This window comes from Prionailurus viverrinus, chromosome D1 (assembly GCF_022837055.1).
Source record: "Prionailurus viverrinus isolate Anna chromosome D1, UM_Priviv_1.0, whole genome shotgun sequence".
NCBI classification, from domain to species: Eukaryota; Metazoa; Chordata; class Mammalia; order Carnivora; family Felidae; genus Prionailurus; species Prionailurus viverrinus.
The window spans coordinates 1,639,283-1,651,515 of record NC_062570.1 but is presented as its reverse complement, the minus strand read 5'-3'; positions in this window follow the sequence as shown (position 1 = coordinate 1,651,515).

The window sequence follows — 12,233 nt, the reverse complement described above, 5'->3', positions numbered from 1 at the left end:
AGTTTTCTTCTCAAAGAGGTATACACTTGATAACTAAGTCCGTGGGTACTTAATGCCAAGATTTCTATTTTCAAGTCTGGTATTCTCATCACTATTCCAGGATTAAGTACCCCATAGTAAGTAGTCAGTGAACTTTGCTGAAGGAACAAATGAATTCTGTGGATGACTCATGAATATCACCTTGAATCTCTCAAGATTCTCGCTCGCTTGCTTTCCCCTCTTATCGTCGTAAACACTTATTCACGTGGATTTGGGGATCACCCGACCCAACTTTCTCTACGAGTAGAAGTCCCCTCCAAAATGCCCCTGTTTGCCTTTTTCAGGGCAAAAGTTAATCCGTGAGGCAGCCTGTTCATTGTCGTGTGGTCCTTATCGTTAGAAAGGCTTTCCTTATACTGAGATAAAATCTGTTTCTGCGTCAAAGGACGGCATGGGATTGTGGGCAAAGCCCGGGCCTGGGGATTGGCACCCGATGTTTTCACTTAAGGCAAGCCCCAACCGTTCCCAGCCTGTTTCCCTACCTGTAAAATTTCGGTAACTGGCACTAGGTATGAAAAGACCCGCCTTGCCTAACTCACAGGGTCGTTATGAGAGCCTGTCCTATGACGCACGGGACAGTCCTTTGCAAAGAGTAAATCCCAACAGAAAAGTTAGTTCCTATTTCACCGCCTGGGACTTCATAGAATGATTCTACTCGTTGTGAAAGAAAACAATGACACGCCTCATTACATCTTCTTTCCTTTGGACTAAAGAGCTCTGTTTCCTTACATATTTTTAAAAATATAAAAGGGTTGGGTTTCAGGTAAACACTCCTCCTGACTGCCACCTGCCGGATCCTGTCTGAAATGTCAGGTGTTTGGGTGAAGTGTGTCCCAGGACGGCCCCACGCTGCTGAGCCTCCCTGTCACCACCCCCCCCCCCCCCCCACACACACACACACAGGCTGGGACGCACCACCACTCGGTGACGCACCGGCGTTTCCATCCGTGACACTCACGGCCGGGCCGTGTGGAGAATGTGTGCTGTGAAGAGTCAGGTCCACACGGCTGTCGAGCTAGGTCTTTGGGGCCCATGTGCGCACGGTTGTGGTTTCTCACCTAAATGTAGATACTTCATCCGCTGTGGTTTTAGCCCGACATTCCAAGTCATTGCACGTCCGATGCCCTCTTGGTCTCAGCTGCCAAGGTGGAGCTACCTGTATGGGTTTTCTGACATCTGCCAGGATGAGAAGTCCTTTCTGTCATTAGCTACCTTCCTGGTAAAAATATGGAACAAGATAAGATGCGGGAGGACCCGTGAGTGTCTCCTCCTCTCATGAAAGATCTCCCTCTAATCTCGATTACTCTCGCAGTTACCAAAACATTTACTACAGTTATGGGGGGTAGAACGGTGTCCCTCTCACACACGGTGAGACCACAGATCGTGAGCTTGGACTCACATCCCTGAGACTTAACGTGGTGCCTGGCAGATAGTAGCTGCTTGATGGAAGCTTATAATTGGAGAGGGAGCGGACGGATGAATGGCGAGATACTAAGTTACCTGCTTTGGGGATGGTTGTCCGGCTAGACATCTACCCCTCTACCTGGGCCAACATCCAAATTACATTTCCCTCTTTGTATCGGTGAAAGTACTAAGAGAGAGAGTTTGTCAGGCGTACCCTACATCGATGGAAGTGTCCCCTTTATCTAGAGATGGCACAGCCCTGTTATCGAAAGAAAGCGGATCTGCTAATGTGATTTGATTTCAGTGAACGCATCCATACTTGTTCATAGGTAACATCTACTTGTTTTCTAAGTGTTCACACACCTTCTGTTCAGTTACTGTCTCCTGACTTCTGCGTCATTATGTCCCATACCCCCACATCCATCACCTTCCTCTCCCTTCCTGTGCCCTTGTTTCTGCTCCTTACTCCAGTCTTTTCAAGTTGAACAGTTGTCCTTAAACGCATTCTCGAAAATAGGCTTCTCTTTATCCTTAGTTCTCCTGTTTTTAGCCGTCTCTTTTCCTACCTGTATTCTTCCCTTCTTTGGACCAAAGTTGACCAAAAGTTTATTTATAAGTGTGTTGAATAAAATTTTGTGTCCCAACATCTCATTAAAAAAAAAAAAAGACCTGATTCTTTCTACCTAAACAAAAGTAAGATCTCTGCAACCAATACAACTCACATTTTGTCTGAATTTGTGTTGACAGGTGAGTGGATCAGTGGTCCTTAAATGAAAGGCAAGTCTTTTCCTTCTGGAGGATTTATTGCAATTTGGGTGATCGACAAAGACCCAAACAGGAATTTCCTGAGTAATTCTGATTTCTGATCTTTCATAAGGCTAGATCTGTTTCCCTCAGAAGACTAAGAATATTCTATTAAATCATCTGTCTTATTTACCACCAGCTTTAGCTCTTGAGTCACAGTGGCGGCTTTGTCGTATGTGAAGGCAATGTGGGTTTGGGCAAGTTTTCTGGGAATGGAGTGAACTGGGGCCACTGATCAGCGTTTATGTTTAGCTTAAGGAAATATCCTCTTGTTTGCTGAAATCCTGTACACAATCCCCTGCTATTTCCTGTATTTTGATAATTAGTAATATTTTCCAGGGTGGAAAATATGTGTCATTCTCTTAAAGTCTTATGCGATCTTAATCTGAAAGTAATTAGTATAGTTCATGTTTTTATATATCTTGGTACATTTTACCAATAGCCAGGCAAATCCACAGTACCATTAATATTATGTTACATTTTGAGCCACACGCAAGCTTTTCCAAACGTTTAGCCCTGATGGCAATATGTTCTATGTTTGGGTTATTCTGAGCGATGCTTTTTATTTTTCGCTTCAGTAATACATGGATTTGCACTTAGAATATTGGTTTACCCCATCTGGGAGCTGTCATATGACAGGATGTGATGTGAGTCTTCATTTAGTAGAAAAGATACACAAGCCAAAAGTCCAAAAAGTGATGTAAAGCAAGTCTTAAAATTCAGTCCTGTCAGTCCTGTCTCAATCAGGAGCTGAATTATCATGTGATGATACAGGCGTTGCATCCGCTATCGGGCTGACTTAGGGTCTCAACCAAGGTCTGACGAACCTCAGACGTGAGGTTATGATACCTCCTCTGGCCACTGCTGAAGTTTTATTAGTTTCCCTCTTTTTCTCATTTTTTAAAATCGTGATAAGTGTCCTCTTTAATTCCAGTCTCCTATTTCCCTCATCCCCTCACCCACTCCCTTCTGGTAACCATCCATTTGTTCTCTGTAGTTAAAAGTCTGTTTCGTTGTTTCTCTTTCTCTTCCTTTGTTCGTCTGCTTTCCTTCTTAAATTCCACATATGTCTGAAATCGTATGGTATTTGTCTTTCTCTGACTGACTTATTTTGCTTAGCAATTACACCGTCTAGCTCCATCCATGTCCTTGCAAATGGCAAGATTTCATTCTTTTTATGGCTGAGTGATATTCCACTGTATACACACACCACATCCTCTTTATCCATTCATTATTCAGTGGACACATGGGCTGTTTCCATAATTTGGCTATTGTAGATAATGCTGTTATAAACATTGGGGTGCATGTATACCTTTGAATTAGTGTTTTTGTATTTGGGGGGGTTCCTGGATCATAGGGTAGTTCTATTTTAATTTTTTGAAGAACTATACTGTTTTCCACAGTTTGCATTCCCACCAACAGTGCAAGAGGGTTCCTTTTTCTCCACAATTCTGCTGACACTTGTTGTTTCTTGTATTTTTTGTTTTTTGGTTGTGTGTGTGTGTGTGTGTTTGTTTGGGTTTTTTTTAGTGTTTATTCATTTTTGAGAGACAGAACATAAGCGAAGGAGGGGCAGAGAGAGAGGGAGACGCAGAATTAGAAGCAGGTTCCAGGCTCCGAGCTATCAGCACAGAGCCCAACGTGGGGCTCTAACCCACGAACCGTGAGATCATGACCTGAGCCGAAGTCGGACACTTAACTGCCTGAGCCACCCAGGCGCCCCTTGTGTCTTTGAGTTTAGCCATTCTGACTGCTGTGAAGTGGTATCTCAGAGTTTTGAGTTGTATTTCCCTGATGGTAAATAATGTTGAGCATCTTTTCATGTGTCTCTTGGCCATCTGGATGTCTTCTTTGGCGAAATGTCTGTTTAAGTCTTCTGCCCATTTTTTAATTGGATTATTTGTTTCTTGGATATTGAGTTGTATCAGTTCTTTATATGTTCTGGATACTAACCCTTCTTCAGAAGTGTGATTTGCAAATATCTTCTCCAATTCAGTGGCTGTCTTTTAGTTTTGTTGATTATTTCATTCTCTGTGCAGAAGCTTCTTATCTTGATGAGCTCCCAATAGTTCATTTTTGCTTTTGTTTCCCTTGCCTCTGGAGACTTATTTAGAAAAATGTTGCTATGGCCGATGTCAGAGAGATTACTGCCTGTATTCTCTTCCAGGATTTTTTATGCTTTCAGGTCTCACATTTAGGTCTTAGATTTTGAGTTTATTTTTGTGTGTGGTGTGAGAAAGTGGTCCACTTTCATTCTTTTGCATGTTGCTGTCCAGTTTTCCCAGCACAATTTGTGGAAGAGATTGTCTTTTTCTCATTGCATATTCTTGCCTCCTTTATCATAGGTTAATTGACCATATAATTGTGGGTTTATTTCAGTGTTTCTGTTCTATCCCATTGATCTGTGTGTCTATTTTTACATCAGTACCATACTGTTTTAATTACTACCACTTTGTAATAGAACTTGAACTCTGCAGTTGTGATGCCTCCAGTTTTGTTTTCCTTTTCCAAGATTGCTTTCGCTGTTTGGGGTCTTTGCTTCCATAAAATGTTAGCATTGTTCTGGCTCTGTGAAAAATGCTGTTGGTGGGGCGCCTGGTGACTTAGTCAGTTACTTGTCTGACTCTTGGTTTCAGCTCAGGTCATGATGTCACAGTTTTGTGAGTTCAAGCCCCGCATCGGGCTCTTTACTGTCATTGCAGAGCCTGCTTGGGGTTCTCTCTCCCTCTCCCTCTCTCTCTCCCTCTCTCTCTCCATCTCTCTCTCTTTCTCTGTCTCTCTCTCTCTGTCCCTCTCTGTCCCGCTCTCAAGATAAATAAATAAACTCAAAAATATAAAATAAAAATGCTGTTGGTATTTTGATTGCATTGAACCTGTAAATTGCTTTGGGTAGTGTGGGCATTGTAACCGTATTAGTTCTTCCAACCCATGAGCATGGAATGTCTTCCCACCTCTTTGCATTGTCCTGAGTTTCTTTCACAGTGTTATATAGTTTTCAGAGTACTTTCACCTCTTTGGTTAGGTTTATTCCTAGATATTTTATAGTTTTTGATGCAGTTGTTAATGGGATTGTTTTCTTTGTGTCACTTTGTGCTGTTTCAGTATTGGTGCATAGAAATGCAACAGATTTCTGTACATTGATTTTGTATCCTGTGACTTTACTGAATTTGTTTTCCAGTTCTAGCAGTTTTTTTGGTGGAGACTTTAGTGTTTTCTATATGTGGTATCATGTCATCTACAAATAGTGAAAGTTTGACTTCTTCTTTACCAATTCTGGTGCCTTCTATTTCTTTATGTTTTTGATTGCTGTGACTAGGACTTCCAGTACTATTTGGATAAAAGTGGTGAGAGTGGACCTCGTTGTCTTGTTCATGACCTTAGGGGGAAAGCTCTCAGCTTTTCACCATTGAGGATGATGTTGGCTGTGGGTTTTTCATACATGGCCTTTATAATATTGAAGTGTGTTCCCTCTAACCCTACTTTGCTGAGGGTTTTTATCAGGAATATCAGATACCTTTTCTGCATCTGTTGAAATGATCATGTGGTTTTTCTCCTTTCTGTTATTGATGTGATGTATACTGTTGATAGATTGGTGAATTTTGAACCACTCTTGCATCCTGGGAATAAATCCCACTTGATTCCAGTGAAGGGTTTGTTTTTTTTTTTATGTGTTGTTGGAGTTGGTTTGCTAATATTTTGTGGAGGATTTGTGCATCTACGTTCGTGAGAGATGTTAGCCTGTAGTTCCCTTTTTTGTGGTGTCTTTATCTGGTTTTGTTATCAGGGTGACACTGACCTCATAGGATGAATTTAGAAGTTTTCCTTCCTCTTGTAGTTTTAGAAATAGTTTGAGAGGGGTAGGTATTAGCTCTTCTTTAAATGGTAGAATTGGCCTTTGAAGCTGTCTGGTTCTGGACTTTTTCTTTGGTGGGGGGGGGGTTCTGGTTACTGATTCAGTTTAATTGCTGGTAATTGGTCTGTTCAAGGTTTCTATTTCTTCCTGTTTCAGTTTTGGTAGTTTATATGTTCCTAGGAATTTATCTGTTTCTTCTGAGCTTTTCAGTCTGTTGGCATATAGGTTTTCATAATATTCTGTTACATTTGTTTGTATTTCTGTGGTGTTGGTTGTTATTCCTCCTCTTTTATTAGTAATTTTGGTTCTCTTTTATATATATATGTATATATGTATATTTTATATATATATGTATACACACACACATATATATGTATGTGTGTGTGTGTATGTGTATATATATATATATATATATATATATATATATATATATATATATGTCTTGCTAGAGGTTTATCAATTTTGTTGATTTTTTTTCAAAAACCAGCTCCTGGTTTCATTGATCTGTTCTATTGGTTTTTTGTTTTTGTTTTTGTTTTTTAGTTTAGTTTCTATATCATTTATTTCAGCTCTGGTTTATTATTTCCTTCCTTTTTCTGGGTTTGGCTTTGTTTATTCTTCTCTTTCTAGCTCCTTTAGGTGTAAGGTTAGGATGTTTATTTGAGATTTTTCTTACTTCTTGGGGTAGACTTGTATTGCTATAAACTTTTCCTCTTAGAACTGCTTTTGCTGCATCCCAGAGATTTTGGACTCTTGTATTTTCATTTTCATTTGTTTTCATATAAGTTTTTATTTCTTCTTATAGTTTCTGGTTGACCCATTCATTATATAGTAGCATGTTATTTAACCTCCATGTATTGGTGGTCTTTCCAGATTTTTTCTTGTGGTTGACTTCTAGTTTCAGAGCAGTGTTGTCAGAAAAGATGCATAGAGACTTCAATTTTTCGAATTTGCTGAGACTTGTTTTGTGACTTATTTTGTGACCTATTCTGGGGAATGCCCAAAGTGCACTTGAAAAGAATGCATACTCTGCTGTTTTAGGATGGAATGTTCTGAATATATCTGTTAGATCCATCTGGTCCAGTGTGTCCTTCAAAGCCACTGTTTCCTTGTTGATTTTCTTGTTTTGATGATCTGTCCATTGATGTATGTGGAGTATTAAAGTCCCCTGCTATTATTATATTACTGCCAATTATGTTTGTTTTTAACTCTTTTATGTATTTGGGTGCTCCTATTTTGGGTGTGTGAATATTTACTATTGTTATATCCCCTTGTTAGATTGTCCCCTTTATTAGTATATAGTGTCCTTCTTTGTCTTTTCTCTTACAGTCTTGGTTTTAAAGACTATTTTGTCTGATATCAGTATTGCTACCCCAGCTTTCTGTTGGCATCCAGTTCCATGATAAATGTTTCTCCATGCCTTTACTTGCAATCTTTAGGTATCTTTCAGTCTGAAATTAGTCTCTTGTAGGCAGCATATCGATGGGTCTTATTTTTTGGTTCACTCTGTCACCCTATGTCTTTTGATTGAACCATTTAGTCCATTTACATTCAAAATAATTATTGATAGATATGTATTTATTGCCATTTTATTACATGTTTTGTTGTTGTTTCTATGGATTTTCTCAGATCCTTTCTTCTCTTGCTCTCTTTCATAGTTTGCTGGAATTCTTTAGCTATACATTTGGATTCCTTTCTCTTTACTGTTTGCATATCTGCTGCTGGTTTTTGATTTGTGGTTACCACTAGGTTTGTATATAACCTCTTCTGTATAAAGCAGTATCTATTAAGTTGATGATCACTTAAGGTTTTTTTTAATTTTCTTTTATTCTTTATTTTTGAGAGAGAGAGACAGAGAGACAGAGTGCGATCAGGGGACGAACAGAGAGAGGGAGACACAGAATCCAAAGCAGGATCCAGACTCAGAGCTTTCAGCACAGAGCCCAACGTGGGGCTCAAACTCACAAACTGCAAGTTCATGACCTGAGCCAAAGTCGTACGCTCAACTGACTGAGCCACCCAGACACCCCTGATGGTCACTTAAGTTTAAATCCATTCTTGGGGCGCCTGGGTGGCGCAGTCGGTTAAGCGTCTGACTTCAGCCAGGTCACGATCTCGCGGTCCGTGAGTTCGAGCCCCGCGTCGGGCTCTGGGCTGATGGCTCAGAGCCTGGAGCCTGTTTCCGATTCCGTGTCTCCCTCTCTCTCTGCCCCTCCCCCGTTCATGCTCTGTCTCTCTCTGTCCCAAAAATAAATAAACGTTGAAAAAAAAAATAAAAAAAAAATAAATCCATTCTTTACTCCTCTCCCTGCCACATTTTAGGTATAGGGTGTCATATTTTACATCCTTTTATTTTAAAGATCCCTTAACAAATTTTTATAGAAATATTTGTTTTTACTGCTTTTGTGTTTTTCACTTTAAAAAAAATATTTATATATTTTGAGATAGAGAGCACACAAGCAGGGGAGGGGCAGAGAAAGAGGGAGAGAGGGAATCCTAAGCAGGCTCCATGCTGTGAGCACAGAGCCAGATGTGGGGATCGAACCCAGGAATCATGAGATCATGACCTGAGCTGAAATCAAGAGGTCAGACGCTTAACCAACTGAGCCACCCAGGCGCTCCTGTGTTTTTTACTTTTTATAATCTCACTTATGGTCTTTCTTTTCCACTCAGAGTCCTCTTTAATATCTCTTTCAGGGCTGGCTTAGTGGTCATGAACTCCTTTAGTTTTTGTTTGTCTGAGAAACACTTTATCTCTCCCTCTATTCTGAATAATAGCCTTGCTACATAGAGTGTTTTTGGCTACAGATCTTTCCCTTTCAGCACTTTAAATATATCCTGCCACTCCCTTCTGGTTTGGCAAGTTTCTGCTGAAAAATCTACTCATACCCTTATGGGAATGGGGAGGGGGTGCGGTCTCCCTTGTATGTAACTGGCTTCTTTTCTCTTGCTACTTTCAAATTTTTTTTCTTTAGGTCTGCTTTTGCCATCTTAATTACTATGTAACTTGGTGTGGACCTCCTTGGGTTGAATTTTTTTTGGGGGGGGATCTCTGTACCTACTGGATCTAGATACCTGTTTCCTTCCCCAGATTAGGGAATTTTCTAGCTAGTATTTCTTTCTTTCTTTCTTTTTTAATGTTTACTTATTTATTTTTGAGAGAGAAAGAGAGAGAATGAGATAGCATGAGTGGGGGAGGGGCAGGGAGAGAGGGAGACAGAGAATCCCAAGCAGATTCTGCAGTGTCAATGCAGGCCCTGATACAGGGCTCAAACTGAGGAACCATGAGATCATGACCTGAGCCGAGATCAAGAGTCAGACACTTAACCGACAGAGCCACCCAGGTGGCCCTCCAGCTAGTAGTATTTCTTCAAATACATTTTCTGCTCCCTTATCTCTCTCTTCTTCTGAGATCCCTGTAATGCAGATGTTATTACATTTGATGGAGTCACTGAGTTCCCTAAGTCTGTTCTCCATTTGCCTAATTTTCTTGCCTCTCCTTTGGTAAGCTTGGCTACTTGCCATTACTCTGTCTACCAGGCCATTACTTCATTCCTCTGCTTCATCTAGCCTGCTATTTATTCTGTCAGTGAATTTTTAATTTCATTTATTGTATGCTTGATCTCTCTGATTGGTTCTTTTTTATCTCTGTGTTCGGGATCTTACTGATGTCCTGCACTCTTCTCTCTGGTCCAGGGAGTATCTCTATGATCATTACTTCAAATTCTCTGTCAGGCATATTACTTATATCTGTTTCACTTTGGTTTCATCCTGCTCTTTTGTTAGGGAGGTGTTTCTCTGTCTCCTCATCGTATCTGACTCTCTGTGTCTGCTTCTGGGTGTTGGGAAGGTTAGCTATGTCTCTTGCTCTTAACAACAATAGCCTTATGAATAAGGGGGCCTGCCGTGTCCTGCAGTGCAGTGTCCCCTGTTCCCCAGAACCTGGCGCTTCGGGTGGTGTCTCCCATGCGTGCGTGTGCTCTGTTGTTGAGTCCTGGCCTCTTTTTCCTTCAGTCCAGTTGTCTGCAGAGGATCTCTTTGCCTGTTGTAGGCAGTGTTCGGTCCCCAGCGCGGGAAAAGCGCATTCTAACAAGGTATACAGTGGTCTGCTTGCGAAATGAGACTTCTGCGCCATCGCCAGAACTGAAGTCTGGCAGGATGCATGCCCAGGTCAGGAGAGGTGCTTTTGGCAGGGTTTGGGCTGGTCTTCCGGGGGAGAGGCCTCAGCACTAGGACTGAGCCCATTGTGGCTGGGAAGGCAGATGCACTGAAGTGCGGGAAAGGGGTGGCAAGGCTTTGGTGCAAGCAAGGTAGATAGCAGGTGTGTGCGTGGTGCTTGTTCCCACAGGTGACCATTGTTTATGCTGGGAGGGGGAGAGGAAGTGGCACCTGCCAGCTCCTTAGTTCCTGAAGTGCTTGCCCTAACCCCCACCCTGCGGTCCCTATCTGTCTAACCATGCTCTAACCATGATGAGCAAATCACTCTCCCTCCCATCTGCCCCAGGTGTTTTTCGAACTGCTGCTTCTAAGCTGTATCTGTAAGGACTCTTTATTGTTCGGTCTTTTTGAGGGCAGGGACTCGGCCCCTAACACCCTCCAGCCTTTCCCAGAGCCTAGCCTACTGACTTTTGAAATTCCAGGCTTGAAGTCTTGCTGATTGAAAAAATTCATGTAATTCGGCCCCTCTCACTCTCAAAGTCAAATATGACAGAGATTTGTTCTCCTATTTCACAGGCTCCCTGGTGTGAAAGTCTGTTTTTCACCCTTCTAAGCACCACCAGCTCCCTCCCCACCAGAATGGCCACAGTCCATTTTGCCCCCAGACCACACCCTTCCTACCTTCTTCTGTGTGGCCTCCTCTCTGCCTTTAGTCGTAGAGTTTGTTCTGCCGGTCTTTAGGTCATTTTCTGGGTTATTTAAACTGTTGTGAATGTTATCTAGTTGTGTCCGTGGGACACGGTGAGCCAAGGGTCCTCCTACCCCACCGTCTTCCCAGCTGACCCCTATCAATTTCACTTTTCAATCTGTTTTCCTATTAGACTGTGTGTCCTTCGAGTTCAGGGTCTGTGAAAAGTATTTATAAGAGAATCACAGTACCTAAGGGTCTGGTTTAAAGAATGCCTCTAACAAACTGTAACCTTGAGAAATTACTCTTTTGACATCAGTGTATGAAACTATAGAGGAAGAATAAACTGTCTTTTTTGTTGTTACTGTAGTTATCATAAATATAAAATGAAATAGTATAGATAAAATAATTAAAATAATTTGAAATACAAAGAATCTATGCAAAAGGAAGAACCATGCATGAAAGACTTAAATATTTGGCTGTAAGCAAAATTAAAAAGCAAAGTCAAAAATGTTGGTAATATCTAGGACAGATGAATTTATAAAATTCAGTTATGAAATACACAAATTGTAATAAATATATAAATGAAACTGCCATAAATATGGGAAACATTTAAAATATCATTTAACAATAGCACCAACAAATTTGAAACGCCTACACAAATATAATTGAAAACTATAAAAAAAAACTGATGAGAGAGAGAAACAAAAAATAAAAGACTTATATAAATGGAGAGAGAGAGTGAATGGGGAGATGTTCACAAATTGGAAGATAATTTTGTTGAGATGAATTTTCCTCCCGGACTGAGTGACAGATTTGATTCATTTCTAAACAAAATCCCAGCATGATATTTTTCCAGAAATCTAGAAGATGATTCTAAAATTTACGTAGAAAAACGAAAACACTAGGGCAGTCAAGACAGTTTTGGAAAAGACGAGCAAGGTTGAAGGATTGCCACTTCTTGATGCTAAGACTTATGATAAAATTGAGAGTAATCAAAGCAGCATGGCATTGGCAAAGCGTAGATCCAAGAAGCAAGTGGAAAAATAGAGTCGAAAATAGATCTACCCATATATAGTCAATAGGTTGTTTTTGGAAAGGCGCTGAGGCAATTCAATGGAAAGAAGATAGTGTTTTTAAACAAATGGTGAGGGAACAACTGAACATCCGTATGCCAAAAAAAAAAAAAAAAAGGGTTCCTTGACTCATATTTTACCCCACAGGCAAAAATGAGGTGAAAAGACATTACAGACCTAAATGTGAAGCCCAAAGCCATAAAACTTCTTT